This window comes from Macaca mulatta, chromosome 8 (genome assembly GCF_049350105.2).
Source record: "Macaca mulatta isolate MMU2019108-1 chromosome 8, T2T-MMU8v2.0, whole genome shotgun sequence".
NCBI classification, from domain to species: Eukaryota; Metazoa; Chordata; class Mammalia; order Primates; family Cercopithecidae; genus Macaca; species Macaca mulatta.
The window spans coordinates 66512144-66538372 of NC_133413.1; the positions used below are offsets into that span (position 1 = coordinate 66512144).

At 45.8% G+C, this 26229-nt stretch overlaps 1 protein-coding gene across 2 annotated transcripts in view; it reads left to right on the forward strand.

Moving 5' to 3' along the window:
• The first annotated feature begins 10727 nt into the window (after positions 1–10727).
• Positions 10728–26229, forward strand: part of LYN (LYN proto-oncogene, Src family tyrosine kinase) — a 138636-nt gene continuing 123134 nt past the window's right edge. For both annotated transcript variants that reach the window (XM_001087049.5, XM_015145385.3), the window contains exon 1: positions 10728–10996. The gene's annotated coding sequence lies outside the window, so the exon portion shown is untranslated. The remainder of the gene's footprint in view (positions 10997–26229) is intronic.

Sequence of the window (26229 nt, forward strand, 5' to 3'; positions counted from 1 at the left end):
TAACATGGTACAATCCAATCAGCTGAAGGTTTTAAGAGAAAAAGACTGAGATTCTATGAAGAGGGAATTTTTTTTTTTTTTTTTTTTTTTTTTTTTTTTTTTTGAGACGGAGTCTCGCTCTGTCGCCCAGGCTGGAGTGCAGTGGCCTGATCTCAGCTCACTGCAAGCTCCGCCTCCCGGGTTCACGCCATTCTCCTGCCTCAGCCTCCCGAGTAGCTGGGACCACAGGCGCCCGCCAGCTCGCCCGGCTAGTTTTTTGTATTTTTTAGTAGAGACGGGGTTTCACTGTGTTAGCCAGGATGGTCTCGATCTCCTGACCTTGTGATCCACCCGTCTCGGCCTCCCAAAGTGCTGGGATTACAGGCTTGAGCCACCGCGCCCGGCGAAGAGGGAATTCTGTCAGTAGACTGCCTCTGAACTTGAGTTGCAACATCAACTCAGCCTTGGGTCTCCAGCTTGCTAGCCTGCCTGGTAGATGCCAGACTCACTACCCCCAAAATCACATGAGTCACTTCCTTAGAATAAATCTCTCTCTTTTGAATAGACAGATAGATACAGAGATATCTCCTATGGATTCTGTTTCTTTGGAGAGCCTTAACTAATACAAAGGTACATTTAAGGCTGGGCAGTGGCTCATGCTTGTAATCCCAGCACTTTGGGAGGCTGAGGCAGGCAGATCACTTGAGCCCAGGAGTTGAAGACTAGCCTGGGCAAAATGGTGAAACCCAGTTTCTGCAAAAAATACAAAAATTAGCTGGGCCTAGTGATGTGTGACATGCACCTGTAGTCCCAGCTACTTGGGAGGCTGAGGTGGGAGAATCACTTAAGCCCAGGAGGTTGAGGCCGCAGTGAGCAGTGATTGCACCACTGTACTCCAGCCTGGGCGGTGGGCGTGAGATTCCATCTAAAAAAAAAAAAAAAAAGGTACATTGTCCAAGTAGAATGATAGACCATATTTTATTTAATATTTTGTTACTTGAAGGCTGGTCGTGATGGCTCATGCCTGTACCCAGCATTTTGGGAGGCCAAGGCGGGTGAATAACCTGAGGTCAGGAGTTCAAGGCCAGCCTGCTAAACATGGTGACACCCCATCTCTACTAAAAATACAAAAATTAGCAGGACATAGTGGCAGGCGTCTGTAATCCCAGCTACTCAGGAAGCTGAGGCAGGAGAATCGAACCCAGGTGGTGGAGGTTGCAGTGAGCTTAGATCATGCAGAGTGAAACTCCGTCTCAAAAAGAAAAAACAAAAAACAAAACAAAACAAAAAAAAAGAACAACAACAACAAAACCTTTGCCACTTGATATACATAGATGAGACACATGGTATTTGGACCTCCATTTTCACTCTCACAAATTGCCCACAAGTATTAGGGTTGAGCCTTAATATTCCTACAGTTCCCACTTTATGGAATACACAGGACCTATGTATGAGTGCTCTCAAGGTAGTTAACATCCCAGAAAGCTCCAGAAGAATCTGTACAATGGAAGGAGATGAGGAGAGGGAGCATGGCAGCACAGTAGAAAGGCCACAGGCCTAGCCAGTTAAGCCCATAGTCAGATCTTGACTCGATCACTCACTAGCTGTGAGTAACCTGTATGATCTTGTGAAACTTTCTTTTTTTTTTTTTTTTTTTTTTTTTGAGACGGAGTCTAGCTCTGTCGCCCAGGCTGGAGTGCAGTGGCCAGATCTCAGCTCACTGAAAGCTCCGCCTCCCAGGTTTACGCCATTCTCCTGGCTCAGCCTCCCGAGTAGCTGGGACTACAGGCGCCCGCCACCTCGCCCGGCTAGTTTTTTTTTTTTTGTATTTTTTAGTAGAGATGGGGTTTCACCGTGTTAACCAGGATGGTCTCGATCTCCTGACCTTGTGATCTGCCCGTCTCGGCCTCCCAAAGTGCTGGGATTACAGGCTTGAGCCACCGCGCCCAGCCGTGAAACTTTCTTAACCCTTCTGTGACTCAGTTGCATTGAAAGTAAGACAGGGTTAATAGCACGTTCCACAAAGATTACTGTGAGAATTATGTGTGTGTATAAAATGTACAGAAGTGACTTGCCCAGCCCCTGAGGCAGACTGAAGACTCAATCACCATTAGCAGGTTTTTCACCACAAACCAAGGAAAATATTGCTTCTCTGGGTTCCAACACAGTAGGCGTTTCCCCTTACACCATACTAATCTTTCATTTAGCAAACTCGCTCTGAGTACCTTCTGCTTATGTGCAATGCACTGAATGCTTAGGGTAACAAACAATAATCAAAACGAAACCAAACAGACAGGCCCAGATCCTCATTCAGGAGTTCACCATCTGGTAATAAGAACTCTGTGTAGATAAATAACAATACTAGAATAAAGGTATAAACTGACAAGTGTCAACAAGAACTAGACATCACTTTCCATGAGATCCTTCCTTCCTTCCTTCCTTCTCTCTCTTTCTTTCTCTCTCTCTCTCTTTTATTTATTTATTTATTTTTGAGTCAGAGTCTCGCTGTGTCACCCAGGCTGGAGTGCAGTGGCATGATCTCGGCTCATTGCAACCTCTGCCTCCCGGGTTCAAGGGATTCTCCTACCTCAGCCTCCTGAGTAGCTGGGATTACAGGCATGTGCCACCAAGTCCGAATAAGTTTTGCATTTTTTAGTAGAGATGGGGTTTCACCATGTTGGCCAGACTGGTCTCGAACTCCTGACCTCAAGTGATCCACCTGCCTCGGCCTCCCAAAATGGTGGGATTATAGGTGTGAGCCACAGCACCTGGCCTTTTGTATTTTTTGTAGAGATGGAGTTTTGCCATATTGCCGAGGCTGGTCTCCAATTCCTGAGCTCAAGGAATCCTCCTGCCTCTGCCACCCAAAGTGCTGAGATTACAGGTGTAAGTCATTGTGCCTGACCTTTCTGTGGGATTTCAAGGAAGGAAGAGATGTGCTGTGTCTGCAGAAGGCCTCCTTGGTGAGGTGGCATTTACACTGTCCCTGAAAGATGGGTAAGACCCAGCTGTGTGAGGATGGAGGTCAAGAAAGGCAGTGAGTGAAAACAAAGGCATAAAGGTGTCTGTTGTTGTGGCTTGAGCCACCCCAAAATACTCTCAATATTGTGTATACTCATAATATTAGCCAACCTCCTACTCCTCCTTCCACCTCCTCCTCCACCTCACACCATCACTTTTCTCCTTAGATTGGGAACACTGGGCCACTTGGCTACCTTCCCAGCACCTGTGAGAGCTAGATGTGGCTCATTTTATAGATGAGCAAACAGAGTCCTGTTGAGTATAGTTTTTCCAGTAATCACAGGTACAGAAAGAACCTCTTCTGACATCCTTGGGTCATGTAAGCAAGTAAATCAGGTTCAAAATCATATTAGTTTAGTCAAAACTCTTGCTGGGTTGGAAGGCAAATGAATATAGCTCCCTTTCTGACTTTATGAGTGCAAGTTTTTCCATTTATAATTTTGCATCCTGTCCACAATCTGATCTGAAGAATCCCTAACTAAGAACCAAATACTATATGTCATAGGACAGTTGTATTTTTAGGATAGTAGTATTCTTGGAGATTAACAGTAACTAATCAAGATAAACAGGACTTCCGAGGAACAGACACACATAAACCATTCAGATCAATGAAAGGACGTGCCCAGAGTCAGAAAACCACAGCCCACCCTGGGATGAGCTTTACCTTATAGAGGGTGGCTGAGATTTTACTGAGTCACCTGGAGCAATGCTCTGCATTTTCTGGACTTTTCTCGAGGTGGAAGTAAGAAATGGAAAGTGACTATAATGAAGCCATCAAGGCGTCCTTAGCACTGTTGCTGGGCATATGATATTATGGGTCTGGGAAAACCAGCCGACGAGGTTCATATTAAAGCATACCTACACCTTTTCACCTATAATTCAAGCTGTCTTATGGGGTATGCACGTCCAGCATTTCTGAATTTAGTTTAGGGTGACGATGAAACAACAACCAGCTTGGTGGCTCTGAGAGGTCTCTATCGATTTCTGTGAACTATCTCTTGTCTTACAGCAATGCTGGCCACATACAAGAAGTGGTAATAACTACATCATGCTATGAGGCTTAAGAACTAGGAGGGATTCAGTCAATGCCTCCGACCAAGCCAAAAACTAGAAGTAGCATTTGAAGTTTATTCAGAGGCAACATACATAGACAGGCTGGGTGCAATGGTCATGCCTATAATCCCAGCATTTTGGGAGGCCAAGACAGGTGGATCATTTAAGGTCAGGAGTTAGAGACCAGCCTGGCCAACAGGTGAAACTCCATCTCTACTAAAAATACAAAAATGAGCTGTGTATAATGGTGCATGCCTGTCATCCCAGCTACTCATGAGACTGAGGCTGGAGAGTCACGTGAGCCTGAGAGGTGAGGTGAGGGTTACAGAGAGCCAAGAGCACTCCAACCTGGGTAACAGAGTGAGACTCCATCTCAAAAACAAACACACACACACACACACACACACACACACACACACACACAACCCATAGGCCGGGCGCGGTGGCTCAAGCCTGTAATGCCAGCACTTTGGGAGGCCGAGACGGGTGGATCACAAGGTCAGGAGATCGAGACCATCCTGGCTAACATGGTGAAACCTTGTCTCTACTAAAAATACAAAAATCTAGCCAGGCGAGGTGGTGGGCGCCTGTAGTCCCAGCTACTCGGGAGGCTGAGGCAGGAGAATGGCTTAAACCTGGGAGGCGGAGCTTGCAGTGAGGTGAGATCCGGCCACTGCACTCCAGCCTGGGCGACAGAGCGAGACTCCGTCTCAAAAAAAAAAAAAAAAAACTCATAGACAGAAACTGAACATCCAAGATGGCTACCAAACCAGATGCATACATACATGAAAACAATACAACATCAAACAAGGCGGACGATGTTACCAGAACATAAAATCATTATCAGTATTACACAAACATCCTCATTTGGCTCCATCATCATCTGATGGCTGTTACCAAACTGCTTTTGTATAATTGAATATGGGACCCCATCTTGTTCTTGGCACATAGGAGGTGATGAGTGAATGGAAACATAGTCTGGCTCACATGGTCAAGGAATAAATGAGAGGCAATGGTCCTGACTGGACCCTGAAGGGTCCCTGATAGTTCATCATGAAAGGTTACTTTGGACAAGCTCCATCCCCACAGAGTGATGTAAAGCTCAATGAAGGAGGCTGGGTTTGCCCTCATACTGGGAAAGGAGTGTAGGCACCTACATGTGTCACTTCCATGCTCACGATTTAAACTATTTTGCTGTCAGCCAGGTGCAGTGGCTCACACTTGTAATCCTAGCACTTTGGGAGGCGAAGGCGGGCAGATCACCTGAGGTTAGGAGTTTGAGACCAGCCTGACCAACATGGTGAAACCCTGTCTCACTAAAGATAAAAAATTAGCCAGGAATAGTGGCGCACACCTGTAATCCCAGCTACTTGGGAGGCTGAGGCAGGAGCATTGCTTGAACCTGGGAGGCAGAAGTTGCATTGAGCTGAGATTGTGCCATTGCACTCCAGCCTGGGCAAAAAGAGTGAAACTCCATCTCAAAAAATAATAATTGTAATCCCAGCACTTTGGGAGGCCAAGGCAGGTGGGTCACAAGGTCTGGAGTTAGAGATCATCCTGGCTAACATGGTGAAACCCTGTCTCTACTGAAAATACAAAAAAATTAGCCTGGGCGTGGTGGCACACACCTGTAATCCCAGCTACTTGGGAAGCTGAGGCAGGAGAATTGCTTGAACCCGAGAGGCAGAGGTTGTGGTGAGCCGAGGTCGTGCCATTGCACTCCAGTCTGGGTGACAGAGTGAGACTCTGTCTAAATAAATAAATAAATAAATAAATAAATAAATAAAACACATGCACGTGCACACACACAAAACAAAACAAAACAAAACTCCACTATTTTTCTGTGATGCCTATGCCAGTGGCCAAGGCAGCAGCACATCAGCGAGCACAGTTCCAGGAGCTCTGCTAGTGCCAGGTGGCAGTGATGCATGACATTCCTGCCCATTCTCAGCTGTCTTGCGGTGTATGAACATTCAGCATTTCTGAATTAAGTTTAGGGTGATGATGAAACAACGGCCAGCTTGGTGGCTCTGAGAGGTCTCTATTCACATTAATAGCTGTGTTTTCTGCTGGACAGCTGGTCCCAGGTGCAGCTTTCAGCAAATCCATCACCTGGGTATATGAGTTGGGACAAAAACACACTTAGCCCCTTCATGGAGATTGACCTTGACATCACTGTGCTACAAGGAGCTTTGTGAGACTGGGTTCAGCTCAAAAAGTTGCCAAACCTACTTGACCATAAATACTTTCTCTATGTAATACCTGTTAATAATGGAGAAGTGTTTTAAAAAAATCTGCCTTGTGGCAATTTATGTGTAAATAATATTTTATACAGTTGTTAAAATTTTTTTGTAGCCTAAAATAATTCTTAGCAATTTTTCTGTTTTTCTTTATTTTTTTTATTTTTTATTTATTTTTTTTTTTTTTGAGACGGAGTCTCGCTCGGCCGCCCAGGCTGGAGTGCAGTGGCCGGATCTCAGCTCACTGCAAGCACCGCCTCCGGGGTTTGCACCATTCTTCTGCCTCAGTCTCCCGAGTAGCTGGGACTACAGGCGCCCGCCACCTCGCCCGGCTAGTTTTTTGTATTTTTTTAGTAGAGACGGGGTTTCACCGTGTCAGCCAGGATGGTCTCGATCTCCTGACCTCGTGATCCGCCCGTCTCGGCCTCCCAAAGTGCTGGGATTACAGGCTTGAGCCAGCGCGCCCGGCCCTGTTTTTCTTTATTAATTTCCTTGTATCTATAATCACTTGTGCTAAAGTCACCCATTTTCCTCAGAAATACAGGTTTAATATTCTCAATCCTTACCACTTTACCCTCACACATAGGCACATATCCTGGATACTTTTTTTTTTTTTTTTTGAAACCAAGTCTCACTCTGTTGTCCAGGCTGGAGTGCAGTGGCGTGATCTCAGCTCACTGCAACCTGGGTTCAAGCAATTCTCTTGCCTCAGCCTCCCGAGTAACTGGGACTACAGGTGTGAGCCAACACGTCCAGCTAATTTTTGTATTTTTAGTAGAGACAGGGTTCACTATGTTGGCCAGGCTGGTCTCAAACTCCTGACCTCAGGTGATCCACCCACGTCAGGCTCCCAAAGTGCTGGGATTACAGGTGTGAGCCACTGCTCCCAGCCACATGCTACTCTCTTAAAGACAGAGGAGCTGGGGGCGTGAGGGCTTGAGGAAGGTGGACATTGTTCAGAGAGGTGAGCTTCAGGCTAGGGGAGGGCAGAGCACACTCCACCAGTGGTTCCCAAACTTGGCTGCTCATTGGAACCACCTGGCAAGGTTTTCAGTCTCTGATAATTGGGGTTCCCCTCACTATCCCCATCCCCCAAAGACTTTGATTTAACTGGTCTAGGTAGAGCCTGGGCATGGAGATATTTTAGCAGCTCAGGTGATTCTAATGTGCCGCCAGGGTTGAGCACCATTACTCTGTATTATTTGCTACTTGGTAGTTAGGTCTGTGCCTAAGTTTGCAAGAGTTGGATGTAAGAAGAGTAGAAGAGGCAGCAGAGGCAACCCACACAGTGGCAGTGGGATGGGTTGCAGCACAGATGATTTGGTGGACCGACATGAACAGGTGAGCAGCATGACCAGTCGTGGCCTTAAGCGCCATGACCACGCCTGAGATGATGATGGCGGTGCTAATGAAGAAGTTCCTAGGGGTCAGATATTTCATTTTCCCACAATGGATGATGGGATGCTCTTGTATGCTGTCATGTCCCATTATTTGCGGTAGTTACGTTCTATAGTCACTGTGAACACTGCATTAGCGAATACCGAGTCACTGCTTCTTAGGTTCCTGTGAGTCTCTGGACACAACATTTTCATTACATTATGATTAATACATAACCATACATGGTGTGTGTTTCTGTTTAATGGACACCTTATTTAATATATGGCTGATGCATTACATTGAGTTCACAGCCAATAGCATAGTAGCTCCTACCTGCAGGACGGTTCTCCAGTGGGCACACCACAGCCTCTGGTGCTTAGCAACAACAGATAGCACTTTAGTAAGCTCTACGCTTGGGACCATTTATTTTTTATTTTTATTTTTTTACGGGGAAGGGGATCTCACGATATTGCCCAGGCTGGTCTTGAACTCCTGAGCTCAAGCAATCCTCCCACCTTGGCCTCCCAAAGTGCTGGGATTACAGGCATGAGCCACTGCGCCCGGTCACTTGCGGGCCATTTTAAACAGCAAAATCACCAACGAAAAGCACAGAAGTGTGGAAAGCATAAACTAAATGGACAGCAAAAAGGATACAGGAAGGCAGAGAATCGCCTTGTCCCCCTATAGCCGGGAGGGTGTGTGGGGGGCAAATCAAGATTTTTACTGCTCTGGGATGTGCGTGGCTATGAGTGACTAGGAAAACACCTCAAGCATTGATTTTGGGGTTACAAATAAATTTTAGCAAGTGGATAAATTCACAAACATGGTATCTGCAAAAATGAGGATACACTGTACGTAACATATTTCCAATACTTCCTTCTCTTGTCCCGACCATGGTATTCCTTCCTTTCTTCAAAGGCCCACCTACTCTGTCAAGGAGCCTTAGTTGATTTGCACCCTGCCTCTGATCACTGCCTTCTGTGCTCAATTGAGAGAAAACAGGTGAGATAAATCAGTCAATCAATCAATTAACCAATCAATCAATACTAATGAAGTATTTTAAATAACCCAACATAATTTCTGGGAGGTGCTTAGCATAATTTGTTGCGAAGCATAGTTTCTGGAATAGATAAATATAAAAAGCAGTGCCTTCCCAAAAGGAGTTTACCAGTAGTTGAGGAGAAAAGGCTAACATGAGCAAACAATGCTTAAAATTACCTAGGTCTAGCTTAAAAGAATGTTGCACACCATAAATGCTACAGATGCTTTAAAAAGTTGCCTATCAATAGGAGCTTTAAATAAAACTTTCCTGAGAAATAGAACTTTTATGGGACATTAAGAAGGAAAGACAGATACGGAGAATGATTGAATGAAGTATTCAGCAAGTATAAATGCAGCCTAAGAAGTGGAAATTAGCATCGTATTTTTTTTTCCAAATAAGAATGAAGAGATGAACTTAGTGAGGACACTTTCGTGAGGAGTTAGGGAGTTGGGGAGCTGGTGCAAGCTCAGGTCTGCCTGATGATGCTTTGTTCCTTACCCTGAGAGATGTCTTACCAAAAACACTGACAGATATTCCTGATAGATTAACCAATACCAAACGTTTTGAATCCTATTCTTATTAGCCACACACGTTTAGCCAGGATCTGAAGGATTCCTCAGCAGCAGCAGATACTTTAATGTAGGGTGAATATATTTGAGAGGTCATTCTTAAGAAAAGTCCAGGCAAGAGGCCCTCAGGTAGTGAATTATTCCATAGGATTCTTTTTTTTTTCTTTTTTTTTTTTTTCATTTTTCAATTTTTCTCCATAGGATTCTTGACAGGTTTCAATCACACACCTTCCCATGGGTAACCCACCCCTTCTCTTCAGCAGTAAACTAACGACTACCTACCAGTGAACATCACAGGTATAAACCACCTTTCTTTTTTTCTTTTAAGGAATTAGTATGCAAACTTTAGTACTCCTTTCCTAGTAACAAATGACTGCTGTATCAGACTGTGTCACAAGGCAGCTGCTTTGACTTATTGCTCTGTAGCTGGGGCCAGCCTCTTCAGAACATTGTTAATGAGAGAAAGGAAGTGCTTTGGGCAGTGTCTGGCCCATCAGGCCCTCTGTAAATGTTTGCTATTAATGCAAAGACCAAGTCTCCCACAGTGTCCAATTTGTTTCCTTGTAAATTTTTCAAGGTACTGCAATGCTGGGATCCCAGTGAACATAATCTGGCGTAGAAGTGGGTATCCACTGACCGAGCCTAATCTTACATCTTGGATTTGTAAGTGGCATTTATTGAGTTGAACATGAGCTTAAGCACGCGGTCACACATTCTTTCAGCGAACACTGGTCAGGCACCTGCTACGTGCAAGCACTGCCCTACATGCTGGGATGCAGCTGTAGCAGGAATGAAATAACGCCAGCATTCCTGCATGCGGCCAGTGCGTGCCCTGTACAGAAAGGTACACGAGATAGGCATCCTTACATCCATTGTCCTGGGAGGAAACTGAGGCTTTGAGAAACGGAGAAACTGCCGGGCCCTTTGACTCCATGTCATCCCCTTCCACATCAATGCCCTGAACAGCCTCCTGTACACCCTTAAGGAACTTACTTCGTAATGATTACTAAGAACTCAACGAGACCCCGAGCATCACCTTGGCATATCGCGCGCGTCCTTTCTCTAGAGAACCCCAAATGTTGGAAGGCATCAGAGCGCACCTCCTCCGCTCCCGGGAGCACCCCCTTCCTGACACCTTGGGGATGGGTCGGAAGGAAAGGAAAGGAGACGCGAGAGGTATCGTCGATGTGCCTGCGAAGCCCAGGCTCCTCCGGAGATCGTTCCGTCCGTCCCTACAGTAGAAGGCTGGCCCAGGCTGTTCCACTCCCCGGAGCTGCAGACTGAGTCGCCAGGTTTCTGTGCCTTCAAAGCCCTGCGCGACGGCCACACCAAACACCCAAACCTTGGGCAGGGACCAAACGGTCACTTCCCCGCCCTCCGGGCTCAATATGCAAATCCGAGCACCAGGAAGTAGCTGGGACCTCTCGACCGAGCCCAGAGACAGCCAGTTCCTCTCCCGCCGCGCCGGGCCGCGCTGCCGCTCGCTCCCCGGCCGTGGCGCCTCCGGGCCCGACGCGCTGCAGCCTCCAGCCCGCGGCAAGCGGGGCGGCCGCGCCAACCCCGGCCCCGCGCCAGCAGCCCCTCGCCGCGCGTCCCGCGTTCCCGGCCAGCAGCCTCCCCCTACGCAGGTCCTGTTGGGCCGCCCCGTCGCGCCCCCTGCTCTGAACTCAAGTCACCGTGGAGCTCCGCCACCCCGAAACTTTCACCGCGAGCGGGTGAGTCCTCTGCGCGAACCCAAGTGTGGGCGCGGGCACGCGGGCCGTGGGTGCAGGGACCGCGGCTGTGCCACTAGCCAGAGTCCCGGGCGCAGGGTCGACTCGGGGCCGGGGGCATCGGCGCGGCCCGCGGCGGCTTCCTGGCCGCACAGCCTCCGGGCCTCGGCGGCGAAGGCTCTCAGATGTCTTCAGCCGGCGGGCGACCGGCCCCGGGGGAGCCAGGGTGCGGGGACCGAGGCTCCGCAGGTGTCAGCGGCTGAGCCGCGCAGGGGAGCGGTGGGAGGTGCGGGCGCGGGGGCGGGCTCACCGCGGGTCCTTCCCGGCGAGGGCCCGAGGGCCGGCTGCTGTCCCCGCTCCGGCCGCTCAGCGCGCACGGCGGCGAAGCCCGTGCCCTTGCGGAGCGGGCGCGCGGCAGGGATACTGGAGACAACTCCTCGGATTGTGCGATCTGGTCTCCCCTCTGGACCCTGGGTCCCCTGGAAGTGGGAGATGGGGCTCCGCCGGCGCCCTCTCGAGGCCCGCGGACAGCTGCCCTCCCTGGTGGCCCGGGGCAGGAGCGTGACGTCGAGGGTCTGCGGCGGAGGCTGGAGCTCACCCTCCCGCTGCGGCGCCTTTCGGCCTGCGGAGGAGCAGTCCGGTGCTTTTGCCGGCTGAGAGGAAGCGAGAGTTATTTTAAGAATTCAGGGGTTGCCTTTCCTTCGCCTTGGGGGAAGGGCGTTAAGAGTCACTTCCCACTTTCCTGCTTTCTCTGGGCCCATGGTGGCATCTTTTGCTTGCGGTGCATTCGTAACTTTCCAACAGCCTGCCTGTCGTGTGAACTAGTGGTTGTATCTTCATTTCTTTGTATAACCGTGTGTGTTAATTATCCCAAATTCGCCCATCTTCGCCGGCTCAGAATCCAGGCCTTGCACTTTTCTGGCTGTATATTTAGGGGACCGATTATTGAAATTCCCTGTTTGGGTTTCTTCATCTTTGAGAAAGCATGTATACCTCAGGGACTGTTTAGTACACACAGAGCCCCTAGTACATACCAAACATTTCATAAACGATGTTACTGTTATTTATTGCAGTGACTTCTATTCATATAAACGAGGCTTCTTGGTTCTTTGCAGCCTGGTGATATTGAACCTAAGACTACCATGTCTGATTTAGCCATCTGACCTTATTAGTAAATCTGCTTAATAAATACATGAGGGATTTGCTGTCCCAAAGCAGGGCCCAGTAGTCTGACTTGCCCTAAAGAACTAGCCAATAAACTGGTGGGCTACAGGGATGTTTTCTCTCTACAGCCAACACCTAAAGCCATGCCCTGGGGAATAGGCACTGCAAGAGCCTAGACCTTACTAAGCCCTTCTCTGTAAGAGTAAGCTTTGTTGGGAAAGGGTGGGATCCAGTTAGTCCCTCCATTCTCATTTGGAGGTAAGCAGGTAAGTGCTTTCAGGCCTGAAGAAATTTCATTAGATCATAGAGTCTTTGGTGACTGGGTCTCTTTGGATGTAAATGTGTGGCCCTTTTGCTGAGTGAAGGATAGAGGGCAGCAGATGTAAGGGGAGAGAAAATAGGAGCGAGGAAACTTGGGTTTTGGCCTCTTCCATCATTTAATATGCTGTGATTTGGGATAAACCACTTGGGTCATTTATTTAGCCAACATTTCCTTTATAGCAGCAGTCAGAGTTATATTGATTTGTCTGCAGGTTGATAGTCTGTATTCACTATTACAGTGGAAGCTCCATGAAAACCGCTTCATCTGTCTTGTCCAAAATGATAGCCCCAGTGCCTGGTACATAGTAGGTGCTCAGTTCGAGATTAGTTGGAAGAAGGAATGAAGGGCTCCTGTGAGCTTGCCCTATGTAAAACTGAGGACATAGGGAGATGAAGAAATAGAGCTGGTCCCTAAAGTGTTTGAAGCCTACTGGCCCTTTCTGTTGTGGTTTCTAGAACGGGGATTTGAGAGGCTTTGTTGATTGTAAAGTTACCCAGCACTGAGTTATCCACATTTAGTGTTCTAAATGAGTCTCCACTCAGCACCGCTCTTCTCTACTTATCACTGGAAGAGAAGTCTTGATGTGGGGTGGTTAAGATGTTTCCTGCAAAGGTAGTTGGCCCAATCCAGAAGGCCCACATTATTTTAGAGTTATTGGTGTTACCAAGGTAGGTGGAAACTTTGTAATCCCGCCCCGGCCCCACCCCTCCAATAGCTTTCTTTTAGCAGAAAAGTGGTCCAGCACTGTTCAATGACTTTGAAAGCCTTTTACTTCTATCTGTAGTATTTGTTTTTAGAAATAAATCACCAAAAACATCTGAGATTCCAGTTGGTTCACATGACTATGTGGAGTTGTAACTTAACAAAATTAAATCATATTATTCATGTACAAACCCATACTAACTTTATAAATAAGGATACAATGTATACATGCCCACAGCAGGGAACGTTGTTATAAGCTCACTCCTACTGATGATCTCAGTGATGCATGGATGAGTGTTAACATTGAAAGGCCACCACAATCATTAGTCAGGATATTGATCAATGTCATGTTGACAGCAGAGATAGCCTCAGACCTTTTCTGGCTCTTCCTAGCGATGATGGTGAAAGTGTTAGCACCTTTCATTAGTTCAGGGCTCTGAAGTCTTCCTGAACTCGAATTTCATTTGAACCTCTTGTGGCTCCTATAGGATGGAGAAGGACAGATAAAGAAAAAGATTCAGGGGGTTGTCTAAAGTCACGGGCTTGGTTAAGTGGTACCATTAGGCATAGTAGGTATGTTTTTTGACTCTTTCTACTTGTCCACCTTTGGACTTGTAGTGGGTGCTCAATTACAAATGCCTGTCAACTTACGATGATGCTGTGTCTCAATAAACCCAATCATAAGTTGAAAATACTGAAAGTAGAAGATGCATTTAATACACTTAACCTACTAAACATCATAGATTAGCCTAACCTACCTTAAACATGGTCGAAACACTCACATTAGGCTACCGTTGGGCAAAATCATCTGACACAAAGCCTATTTTATAATAAAGTGTTGAATAGCTCATGTAATTTATTGAATACTGTATTAAAAGTGAAAAATGAAATGGTTGTATGGGTACTTGAAGTACACTTTTTACTGAATGCCTAATGCTTTTGCACCATCGTAAAGTTGAAAAGTCGTTAAGTTGCAGACCATCTGTGCTTAAAAGCAAATAAATAGTTCATTTAACAAGCATTTTAAAAATGAAATCACGAGTTAATTTTCTTTTATCACTTGGTAATTTTCTGAACTAAGTGACTAACTGCTCAGGACACAGCAGATCCACCATCAAGCTGAGCACTTAAAGCTGTCTTCTAGAAATGAATTTCTGTGCTTTTTAGCACTGTTTCTTGCTTGGGGGTGGGAAAGGGTGGTCTCCAGTAACTGCTAAGATGACACCTATACTGGCTGCTATCCGAGCAGCTCTAGTGACTGTCTTGGGGGCAATCAGTTGCTTATTGGTTAATTACCTGAGTAATACTTTGCAAAGGACTTTCCCCCACCTCTGCTGGAAGTGTCTCCCTGTAAACTTTACCAGCCTCCTGTATGGTTGTTTTATCAGCGAGAGCATCATTCAGGTGAAAATATAAATTAAGGAGACAGGGCTCATAGGACGCACATGAAAACACCTGATCATTTTGAGTACCTGCTATGTGCAAGGCACTGTTCTAGGCCAACAATATAGATATACATTGCCTCCCATCCTTTAAGGCTGATAATGCAGAGAAGAACATGGAAGAGGAAGTTGGGTTTTTTTTCCAGTCAGAAATACTGAAAGATTTCTTACAGCTGCCTGGTTTCCTGATACTTAAATTGTGAAACTTTGAGTTCACTCCATTATCATTTCTAAAATTTATTTTGAATAAGTTCCCTTTCGGGGGAAACACCCACGCATAGAAAATGGTATGGAAATCTGCCAATGGAGGGATTAGAAATTTTGTAACAGTTAGTTTAAAGACTTGGAGCTTTTGAGGTTTTTGTTGTTGTTGTTTTGTTTTTTTCTTCTTTTTTGAGATGGAGGCTCACTCTGTCGCCCAGCCTGGAGTGCAATGGTGCAATCTCAGCTCACTGCAATCTCCACCTCCTGGGTTCAAGCAATCCTCCCTGCCTTTGCCTCCCAAGTAGTTGGGATTACTTACAAGCATATGCCACCACACCCAGCTAATTTTTGTATTTTCTGTAGAAATGGGATTTCACCATGTTGGCCAGGCTGGTCTTGAACTCCTGACCCCAAGTGATCCTCCCACCTCGGCCTCACAAAGTGCTGGGATTACAGGTGTGAGCCACTGTGCCTGGCCTCTCTGGGGTATTTTTGGCTTAAGTTAGTTGGAAGGGCTCTCTTTATTTTTTATTATGCCTCCCACTGAGGAGACAGAGTTTTTGCTCCTGTCACCCAGGCTGGAGTGCTTTGGTGCGATCTCAGTTCACTGCACCTCCATCTCCCGGATTCAAGTGATTCTTCTGCCTCAGCCTCCCTAGTAACTGATTACAGGTACCCACCACCACGCCTGGCTAATTTTCGTATTTTTAATAGAGATGGGGTTTCACCATGTTGGCCAGGCTGATCTCGAACTCCTGACCTTAGGTGATCTGCCTGCCTCGGCCTCCCAAACTGCTGGAATTACAGGTGTGAACCACCATGCCTAGCCCTCTCTTGTAATTTAGAAGAGCAAGTTTAAATAGTTATTTCGGATGATGTATTAAAAAGCCTCATCCATGGTGACAAGAGCAGGGGCCTGTAGTAGCCTTTGTTGTTTATCTTCTTCATCCTGTTCTGTACTTCATTTTCTCTCATTACTGAATTAGCTGGCAGCATTCCTTATTTGCCACAGAGCTATTTCTTGAAAGCTGTATTTACACTCAGGGTATAGTTTTCCTTGGTATAGAACTCTTCCATGGCATTGCTTTTTCACTGGGCTTTATTAACCCTCAGGCTTCCAGTATCCCTCCTTCTGCTCTCCCCAGTTCTTTCCCTATCATCTTACAAAGCCTTCTGCACCCAGGAATTGGCATGAGCTGACCGTGTAGGGGAAGAGATTGTCAGTTAATCTCATTATTGTGAATGCTCAGTGTTCAGAACGCTGCTACTTAAATGACATCCTATAGAACTGCATGAATTGGGATACATTTAAAGAACCATTTCAGTGGCTGTTTCTTGATAGTTGAGGCTCTGCTTTTGGGTTGTAGAACACTGGGAGGAAGTCTTCATAACTCAGAGAATTTTGGTCTCATTTCCTTTCTACAGTCCATGCTTCAGACAAACTTACGTATTGCTTGCCTGCCCACACCTTTCTGTGAGCATCTGAAATCTCACTCACTCCTCTTTATTGACACCAGACCATACTGGTTGGAAGCTTCTTTCTAGTCCCCGCCTTCCTGTCTCCGTTGGTAAAACATCTGGTGGAGAGGTCTTCGGGCGGTCTTTGGGCCTACCCTTGGGCGCTGGTACAGTGAGACTGGGGAGATGGGTGTGTGTTCATTCTACCTCCCACTGAAGCAATGACGTCATGTTGGTGTTTGTGCGTCTGGGTGCCCCCACTCTTCCTGTAAATGTTAACCCCCACAGAGGTGAGGGGAATGGAGAAGCTTGTCTCAGAGAGGCTCTCTGGAGAGGGAGGACTACTTCTGCTTTCCAGGGGGAAGCTGTGTCACGGAGAGCAGAACTGTAGCCCGATGCTGGACGGAGAAGGCCCCAGAGGAGGCAGGCAAGGAAGTGATACTTCCTCCTCCCCAGGCCCCGGGCCTGGGTCATTTGCCTGCAGCCCCACCTTCCTTACCACCCAAGGCTGCGTTTTCCTCAGGGTTCTTTCTACCCTCTGCTGCCTTCTGAATTTTCAGTTTGCCCTTAAGTGAAGGGTGGGGTAGGGGTGGGAGAGAGGTGGAGTCTGGAGTCATAAGTGCAGAGCCTGCTTTGAAAGCCCACCCTGGCCATGCCTGACTTTTTCAGCAATGGAAAAAATGTACATTTTGAAATTCCCCGTCATGGAAAGTATTATGAAACTCTTGGGTAGATGTTTAGAAATCTTTAAATGTTCAGGCTACATAATAATTTTTAAATACTAACTATAATAATTCAGGACTATTTAAAAAATTGTTAAATTCCTTGTTAAATTCTTGGGATAGAACAGTGGCTGTCAAACATCTTCTTTTTCTTTTTTTTCTTTTTTTTTGAGATGGAGTCTCGCTCTCATCCAGGCTGGAGTGCAGTGGTGCAATCTCCACTCACTGCAACCTCCACCTCCCAGGTTCAAGGGATTCTGCTGCCTCAGCCTCCCGAGTAGCTGGGATTACAGGCGTGTGCCACCACACCCGGCTAATTTTTGTATTTTTAGTAGAGACGGGTTTCACCATGTTGGTCAGGCTGGTCTCGAACACCTGACCTCAGGTGATCTGCCCACCTCGGCCTCCCAAAGTGCTGGGATTACAGGCATGAGCCACGGTGCCCACCTGTTAAACTTATTTGACCACAACCCATAGCAAGAAACATTTTACCATGTGCTCAATAAGCATCTATCTGTAGACAAAACAAAATAGAAAAAGGAAAATACAATCTGGTAGAAGAGCCCCTCCCCTTAACTTGCTAGGGAATGTGGCCTGGAGCAGCTTTTCTGAGGTAGGCTTGGCCAACTCCATTAGAGTTTGTTCTTTGTTTGTTCTGATGCATAATAGATATACATAGTTTCAGGGCACATGTGATAATTTAATACATTCTTGTAATTTGTAAAGATTAAATCAGTGTATTTGAGATAGCCATCACCGTAAATATTTGTTTTCTTTTTAAATGCTAGAATCTTTTGAATTCTTCTAGCTGTTTTGAAATGCACGATAGTTAATTGTGAACTCTAGTCACCCTGCTAGGTCTTATTTCTTCTATCAAACAGTGTGTTTGTATCCATTAATCAACATTTTTTCATACCCCCCTTCCAAAGCAGAGAGGTGGGCAGTCCAGCAGGGAGGTTTATTAAACAAACACAAATTAAGTCACATTCATATAATGGGATACTTTGTAAATATCTTAAAAGATAAAACGTTCAATTACAGTTACTAATATGAAAAACATTTTTTCAAAAGCTGAACAGGGCCAGGGGCAGTGGCTCTTGCCTGTAATTCCAGCACTTGGGGAGGGTGAGGCAGGAGGATTGCTTGGCTCAGGAGTTCAAAATCAGCCTGTGCAACCCGGTGAGACCCTGTCTCAAACAAACAAACAACAACAAAAGAGCTGAACACAAACTAGTAGATGACATGATACCATTTCTGAAATAAAATATTCATATATGGACACATCATCTATAAGCTCTGCATTTCAAACAATTTTTTTTTTTTTTTTTTTTGGAGACGGAGTCTTACTCTGTCGCCCAGGCTCGGGTGCAGTGGCCGGATCTCAGCTCACTGCAAGCTCCACCTCCTGGGTTTACGCCATTCTCCTGCCTCAGCCTCCTGAGTAGCTGGGACTACAGGCGCCCGCCACCTCGCCCGGCTAGTTTTTTGTATTTTTTAGTAGAGATGGGGTTTCACCGTGTTAGCCAGGATGGTCTCGATCTCCTGACCTCGTGATCCACCCGTCTCGGCCTCCCAAAGTGCTGGGATTACAGGCTTGAGCCACCGCGCCCGGCTTCAAACAATTTTTATACTACGGTCTTAATAGTGATTATTTCTGGTTGACAGTTGAATGCTGTTTTTTCTTCTGGTTTTGAATGCTGTTTTTTCTTCTGGTTTTGAATGCTGTTTTTTCTTTCTTATATATATATATATATTAAAATATATATATAAATATATAAAAATATATATATGTATTTTTTTTTTTTCTGAGACAGAGTCTTGCTGCGTCATCCAGGCTGGAGTGTGATGGTGTGATCTCGGCTCACTGCAGCCTCCCCCTCCCGGGTTCAAGTGATTCCTGTGCTTCAGCCTCCTGAGTAGCTGGGATTACAGGCACACACCACCACGTCCAGCTACTTTTTGTATTTTTAGTACAGATGGGGTTTTGCTCTGTTGGCCAGGTTGGTCTTGAGCTTCTGGCCTCAAGTTATCCGGCCGCCTCAGCCTCCCCAAATCCTGGGATTATAGGCATAAGTCATTGTGCCTAGCTCCTTATATGATTTTAAAATGGCAGGATATAAGAAGCAATGGAATGAAGCCAGTGGGACTGCAGAGGGCAGGTGGGAGCAGACAGGAACTTTGGAGCTAGAGTGGCTTGAAGGATGCTTGATGGATATAATTGTAAGAGTTCTGTCTCAGGAGAGCTGATGCGCTGTAAATGTAGTCAATAGACTATTTTCTTAAAGAACCTTCCACTGCTATGTTTAGTATTCAGTTTAGCAAACTTTTTGTGGGTAGCTACTGGGAGTCCCGCAGTGTTAGGAGATGGGGTACAAGCCTGCTGTGTTGGTGGGAATCCTGAAGGGAGTCAGCCACACACCCTGGAAGAAGGGGCTTTCCTGAGAAAGGACAGCCCAACTGGGCATTACCGGAGCTGGTTCCAGAGAGGCAGTGGGAGGTTCCACCAGCAGGCTTGGAGGGTGCTTGGCCCTAATACTAAATGTTGGACTTCATGGCATCACCGAAGGAGAATCATTGGAGCCTTTTAGTATGAAGCTAAGTTTTTTGTCCATCACAGCCAACTTCTTGCCTAGACTCTTACAATATGGCATTTGTGACATAGCCAAGAGTGAAGACACATTGAACACTGACTTAATGCTTTGAGTAGGTGGAGAGTTGAATGACTCAAAGCTACTTCTCTAGAGATTAATTTGAAGCTAGAAAGTAACATTAATTTCTGTTTTCTGTGACTGCAATAGGCTTAAGCTTGTAATCGTTATCCACAAGTAGGTACTTGATACCTCCCCTAAGTGACCTGGAGAGTGACAGATACAGTAATGGGCACAATCCCTGGTTTTTTGTTGTTTTTAAGACAGAGTCTCACTCTGTCACCCAGGCTGGAGTGCAGTGGCGTGATTTCACTCACCAGGGATTTGGCCAGCACACCTAGCCAAATACCTGGTTTTAAGCAAAATTTTAATATGGAGTTTATGGTTGTTAGTATAATGAAATGCGGCACCATAGCAGTTGATTTTTGTCTTTCAGAACCACATTGGCTTTTTGTATTATTTCAAATTTGATAGATGCCCAATGTATATAACAAAATTTTTCCCTCATGTGTATTTATTTATTTGTTTGTTTATGTGTTTGTTTTGAGATGGGGTCTTGCTCTGTCGCCCAGGCTGAAGTGCAGTGGTTCTATCTCAGCTCACTGCATCCTCTGCCTCCTGGACCCAAGCCATCCTTTCACCTCAGTCCTGGGTAGCCAGGATTACAGACCCCACCACCAGGCCTGCCTAATTTTTGTGTTTTTTTGGGAGGCCAAGGCGGGAGGATAACTTGAGCTCAGGAGTTTGAGACCAGGCTGCAATCCCAGGCTGCAGTGCAGTGGTGCAGTCATAGCTCACTGCACCCTTGACCTCCTGGACAAAAGCCATCTTCCCACTTCAGCCTCCCAAGTAGCTGGGACTACAGGTGTGTGCCACTATGCCTGGCTTATTTTTTATAGAGATGGGGTTTGACCATGTTGGCCAGCCTGGTCTCAAACTCCTAAGCTCAAGGGATCCACCCACCTCAGCCTACCAAAGTGCTGGGATTACAGGCGTGAGCCACCGCAGCCAGCCCATGTATGTTTATCAAGTGGTGTATGTTAGTCATGATAGTGGGTGGTTTGGGGAAATACCAGCATAAGTAAATGGGAGGTTTCTATCCTAGAGGAATTTGTTGTGCTCTGTTCTCTCTGGATTGTTCACAAACCAGAATGCTGATCAATGACTTTGCTGGGGTTGTGGGTGGGCAACTTGCTCAGGAGATCCCTGGCACCCAAATGAGAACCCAGAAATCACTCTGAATGGTCAAAAGTAAGGCAGGGTAGGGCGGTAGAGCACAGGGTGTCGAATTAATTGCATGTGAGGGCTGAAATCCCAGGTCTGTCCCTTCCTAACTGTGGGCTGCTGCTGGCAAGGTGCTGGCCTTGCTAGCCTCAGAGTTCTCATGTTTAAACCTCAGCAGTTTGTTGTGAGTGTTCTAGGTTACAGTGGATTCCAAACTAGCCACAAGTGAAGCACATAGCTAAATGGTAGTCATTGGTATTGTTATCAAAAGGAAGTTGCTTAGCTGGCTACAGCTAAGCAGCTGGGTGCAGCTCACACCTATAATCCCAGCACTTTGGGAGCCTGAGATGGGCGGATTGCTTAAAGCCAGGAGTTCAAGGCCAGACTGGGCAATAAAGTGAGAACCTGTCTCTATAGAAAAAAAAAATAAGAATAAATAAAAACAAATAAAAATTACTCAGAGTGCCGTGATGTGAGCCTATAGTCTCAACTACTCAGGAGACTGAGGCAGGAGGATTGCTTGAGCCCAGGAGATTGAGGCTGCAGTGAGCAATGATTACGCCACCACACTCCATCCTGGGTGACAGAGCAACAGCCTGTTTGTAGAATAATAATAACAATAATAAAAAGAAAGTTGCTTAGGATGGCTACTATAAAAAATGAGAAATCATGATGAAATCATGTCATGTTGAAAAAGAACACAAAAACAAAAATCAGAAAATAACAAGTGGTGCCAAGGATGTGGAGAAACTGGAATCCTGTGCATTGTTGGTGGGAGTGTAAAATGCTATAGCTATGATGGAAAATCATATGGTAGTTCCTCAAAAAGTTAAACATAGAATTGCTATGTGATGCAGCAATGCTACTTCTGGGCATGTACCCCAAAGAACTGAATGTGGGGTCTCAGAGATATTTGTACACTTGTGTTCATAGTAACATTATTCACAATAGCCAAGAATTAGAAGTAACTCATGTTCATCAATGGATGAAACAAAATGTGGTTTATATGTACATTGGAATTTTTTTTTTTTTTTTTTTTTGGAAACAGGGTTTTACTCTGTCACCCAGGCTAGAGTGCAGTCGCGCCATTACAGCTCACTATAGACTTGACTTCCTGGGCTCAGGTGATCCTCCCACCTCAGCCTCTTGAGTAGCTGGGACTACAGGTGCATGCCACCATGCCTGGCTAATTTTTTGTATTTTTTGTAGAAATAACGTTTTGCCATGTTGTCCAGGCTAATCTTGAACTCCTGGGCTCAAGCAATCTACCTGCTGTGGCCTCCCAAAGTGCTGGGATTGCAGGCATGAACCACCGTGCCCAGCCATCCAATGGAAGGTTATTCAGCCTTTAAAAAAAGGAAATGCTGGCTGGGCGCGGTGGCTCATGCCTGTAATCCCGGCACTTTGGGAGGCTGAGGTGGGCAGATCACCTGAGGTCAGCAGTTTGGCACCAGCCTGACCAACATGGAGAAACCCCATCTCTACTAAAAATACAAAATTAGTCGAACATGGTGGCGCATGCCTTTAATCCCAGCTACTCGGGAGGCCGAGGCAGAAGAATCACTTGAACTCGGGAGGCAGAGGTTGCAGTGAGCCGAGATCCTGCCGCTGCACTCCAGCCAGCCAGGGCAACAAGAGTGAAACTCCGTCTCAAAAAAAAAAAAAAAAAAAAGGAAATGTTGACACATGGTACAACAAGGACAAAACTTGAGGACATCATGCTAAGTGAAATAAGCCAGACACAAAAGGACAAATACTGTATGAGTCCACTAATACGAAGTTCCTCAAATAGTCAAATTCATAGAGACAGAAAACAGAATGGTGTCTTCCAGGGACTTGATGGGGGAAGGAATGGGAAGTTACTGCTTAATGGATACAGAGTTTCAGTTTTACAAGGTGAAGAGAGTTCTGGAGATGGATGGTGTGATAGTTATACAAGAATATGAATGTACTTAATGCCACTGAGTTATACACTTAAAATAGTTATGATATAAATTTTATATTGTGTTTATTTTACCACAACTTTAAAGAATGAAAAAAAAGTTGCTTGATGGCAGAAATGTGTATAAATAGACAGAGGTGTCCTTGGGGATATTTCATTAAGTTTGATAAATTGCCCTTCTTCTGGCTGGGTATTTACCTACCAAGCAGGTGGGTGTTCACTTTTTTGGCAGAGAGGGGACAGGATCTTTACTCTTTGTCATTTAATACATTGCCACGTGGATTGCTGGCTGACAGTATATTGAAATGGCTGTGATGTGGGAGAGGGAATGATAATGGAGAAATTTACAAAGGCAGAGATCGTGGATTGCTGGCTGACAGTATATTGAAATGGCTGTGATGTGGGAGAGGGAATGATAATGGAGAAATTTACAAAGGCAGAGATCGTGGATTACAAAGTAAGGAGAAACTTCTAACAATCAAAGCTGCCTGCATGGGTCCTGGAGAAGGGTCCTTCTCCATCATTAAACGTTTGTCAGCAAAGGCTAAGAGATTCTTACAAGACCTTTTAGAAAAGGTTGCATTAAGGCAGGGCATGGTGGCTCACATCTGTAATCCCAGCACTTTAGGAGGCTGAGGCGGGCAGATCACGAGGCCAGGAGTTCAATACCAGCCTGGTCAGCATAGTGAAACCCATCTCTTCTAAAAATACAAAAATTAGCCAGGTGTTGTGGCACGCACCTGTAGTCCCAGCTACTTGGGAGGCTGAGGCAGGAGAATCACTTGAACCCAGGAGGCGGAGGTTGCATTGAGCCGAGACCACACCATGGGACTCCTGCCTGGGCGACAGAGCAAGACTCCATCTCCAAAAAAAAAAAAAAAAAAAAGAAAGAAAGTTGCATTAGATGGCTCTAAAAGGTGCTTTCTGATTTGATGATACGGTTATGTTAATATTTCTAGCCATGCACTCATTGACTCTAAATTATATAATAAGAAAGTATCTTTTTTTTTTTGAAGCAGGGTCTTGCTCTGTCACCCAAGATGGAGTGCAGTGACACCATCATAGTTCATTGCAGCCTTGAACTCCTGGGCTCAAATGTTCCCCCCATCTCGGGATACCAAATTCCTGGGATTACAAGCATGAGCCATTGTGCCTTGCCAAAGAAAGAATATTTCTGACAGAGTTCTTTCTAACAGGATTCGAGGGAATTTTTCAACAAGTTTTCCCAATGCGGGAGTGTGTGTGTATATGTGTGTGTGGGTGTGTGTGTTTAAAATTTAAGTATAACACTTACGTAGAAAAGTGCAGAAAACAGAAGAATCTAGCCAAATGCAGAGTCTTGTGTAACCACCCCCAAGATCAAAAAGCAGAATGATGTTGACCCTCCCCCAAGCAGTACTCCCCTGAAAGGCATCTGCCATTCTGCTTCTAGTTTTTGTTTAGTTTCCAGTGTAGGCTTTTAAACAATAAATTGTAGGGAATTGAAAAGCAGTACAAAGCCATTTGGTTTGGCAAATAAACAGATTTTCAAGCTGTGGGTTTGGCTACCACCGGCATCTCTCTGTGTGTGGAATTTACTTGCAATTCAACTGGAGAGCAAGAACTCTTCCTGTTTTACCCTGGCAATTCAGTTGCTAAAATTCTCACACATGAGTTTGATCTGAGCCTTATTTAAATACCTTTTTATTCATCCATTAATTAGTAAAATTAGTTGGCACAAGCCATATATAGCTGGTTTTTCTGCACAGCCAAGTAAATTTATAAATGCAAATATGTGGGTGTGATAAGGGTAGTTTCCACTGACCCACATGTAATCAAACATCCTGTTATATGACACAGTGCCAGTCTGTGCATAGGCATTTGAAAGTACTGACTGAGTTTGTGAATTCAGTGATGCTATTCTTCAGTAAAATAAAGACTCATTTTTCTGATGTTAAGGAACACAGCACCTTTGTTACGGACTGTTATTTCAACTTCTGCTTCATGTAGTTTTGATATTTATTTTTGTTGGGGGTGACAGAGAGAGGCATAATTGACCTGTGGTAATTGTTAATCCATGAAGTCATGCTTCACTTATGCATCATTCAGAAAAGAGTTCTTGGATACTCACTACTCTTGAATATGCATGCATATGACTTGCAGTCAAAGCCATGAGTTCTCAATAACAAAACTGTTCCAGATATACTCAGAAAGTTAAAATGCTTAAAAAAACTAGGAGTATACTTTTTTAAAGAAAATTTTCGCCGGGCGCGGTGGCTCAAGCCTGTAATCCCAGCACTTTGGGAGGCCGAGACGGGCGGATCACGAGGTCAGGAGATCGAGACCATCCTGGCTAACACAATGAAACCCCGTCTCCACTAAAAATACAAAAAAAATTAGCCGGGCGTGGTGGCGGCGCCTGTAGTCCCAGCTACTCGGGAGGCTGAGGCAGGAGAATGGCGGGAACCCGGGAGGCGGAGCTTGCAGTGAGCCGAGATCGCGCCACTGCACTCCAGCCTGGGCGACAGAGCGAGACTCTGCCTCAAAAAAAAAAAAAAAAAAAAAAAAAAAAAGAAAATTTTCCTGGTCGGGCGCGGTGGCTCACGTCTGTAATCCCAGCACTTTGGGAGGCCGAGGCGGGTAGATCACGAGGTCAGGAGATCGAGACCATCCTGGCTAATACAGTGAAACCCCGTCTCTACTAAAAATGCAAAAAATTAGCCGGGCGTGGCGGCGGTCGCCTGTAGTCCCAGCTACTCAGGAGGCTGAGGCAGGAGAATGGCGTGAACCCGGGAGGCGGAGGTTGCAGTGAGCTGAGATCGCGCCACTGCACTCCAGCCTGGGTGACAGAGCGAGACTCTGTCTCAAAAAAAAAAAAAAAAGAAAAGAAAAAGAAAATTTTCCTTTTATTTTTGTTGCTGTTTTGTTTTGTTTTTTAGAAGCAAGGTCTCACTATGTTGCCCAGGCTAGAGTGCACTGCCCATTCACAGGCACGATTATCACTCACACGCTACGGTCCTGAGCTCCTGGGCTCAAGCGATCCTCCTACCTCAGCTTCTCGAGTAGCTGGGACTAGAGGCATGTGCCACTGCACCTGGCTTAGAGTATAAATTTTCGTGTCACACAAGATATGAAGGACATGCACAGGCACTGGACCCATCTGTGGGTTCATCTTTCTGTGGGACCCACTAAGGGACCCATCTTTCTGTGAAAAAGTCACAAGTGAAGTCTGGGCCATGCAGGGAATAACCATACCCCAGGAGAACATGCTGAGCCTGTTGTTTGCCTGTCTGCATCCCCGATACCCCCCAGATTATTTTTATTTTATTTTTTACTTTTTATTATTTTAGACAGGGTCTTGCTCTGTTGCGGAGACTGGAGTGCAGTGGCATGGTCATGGCTCCTGCAGCCTCCACCTCCTGGGCTTAA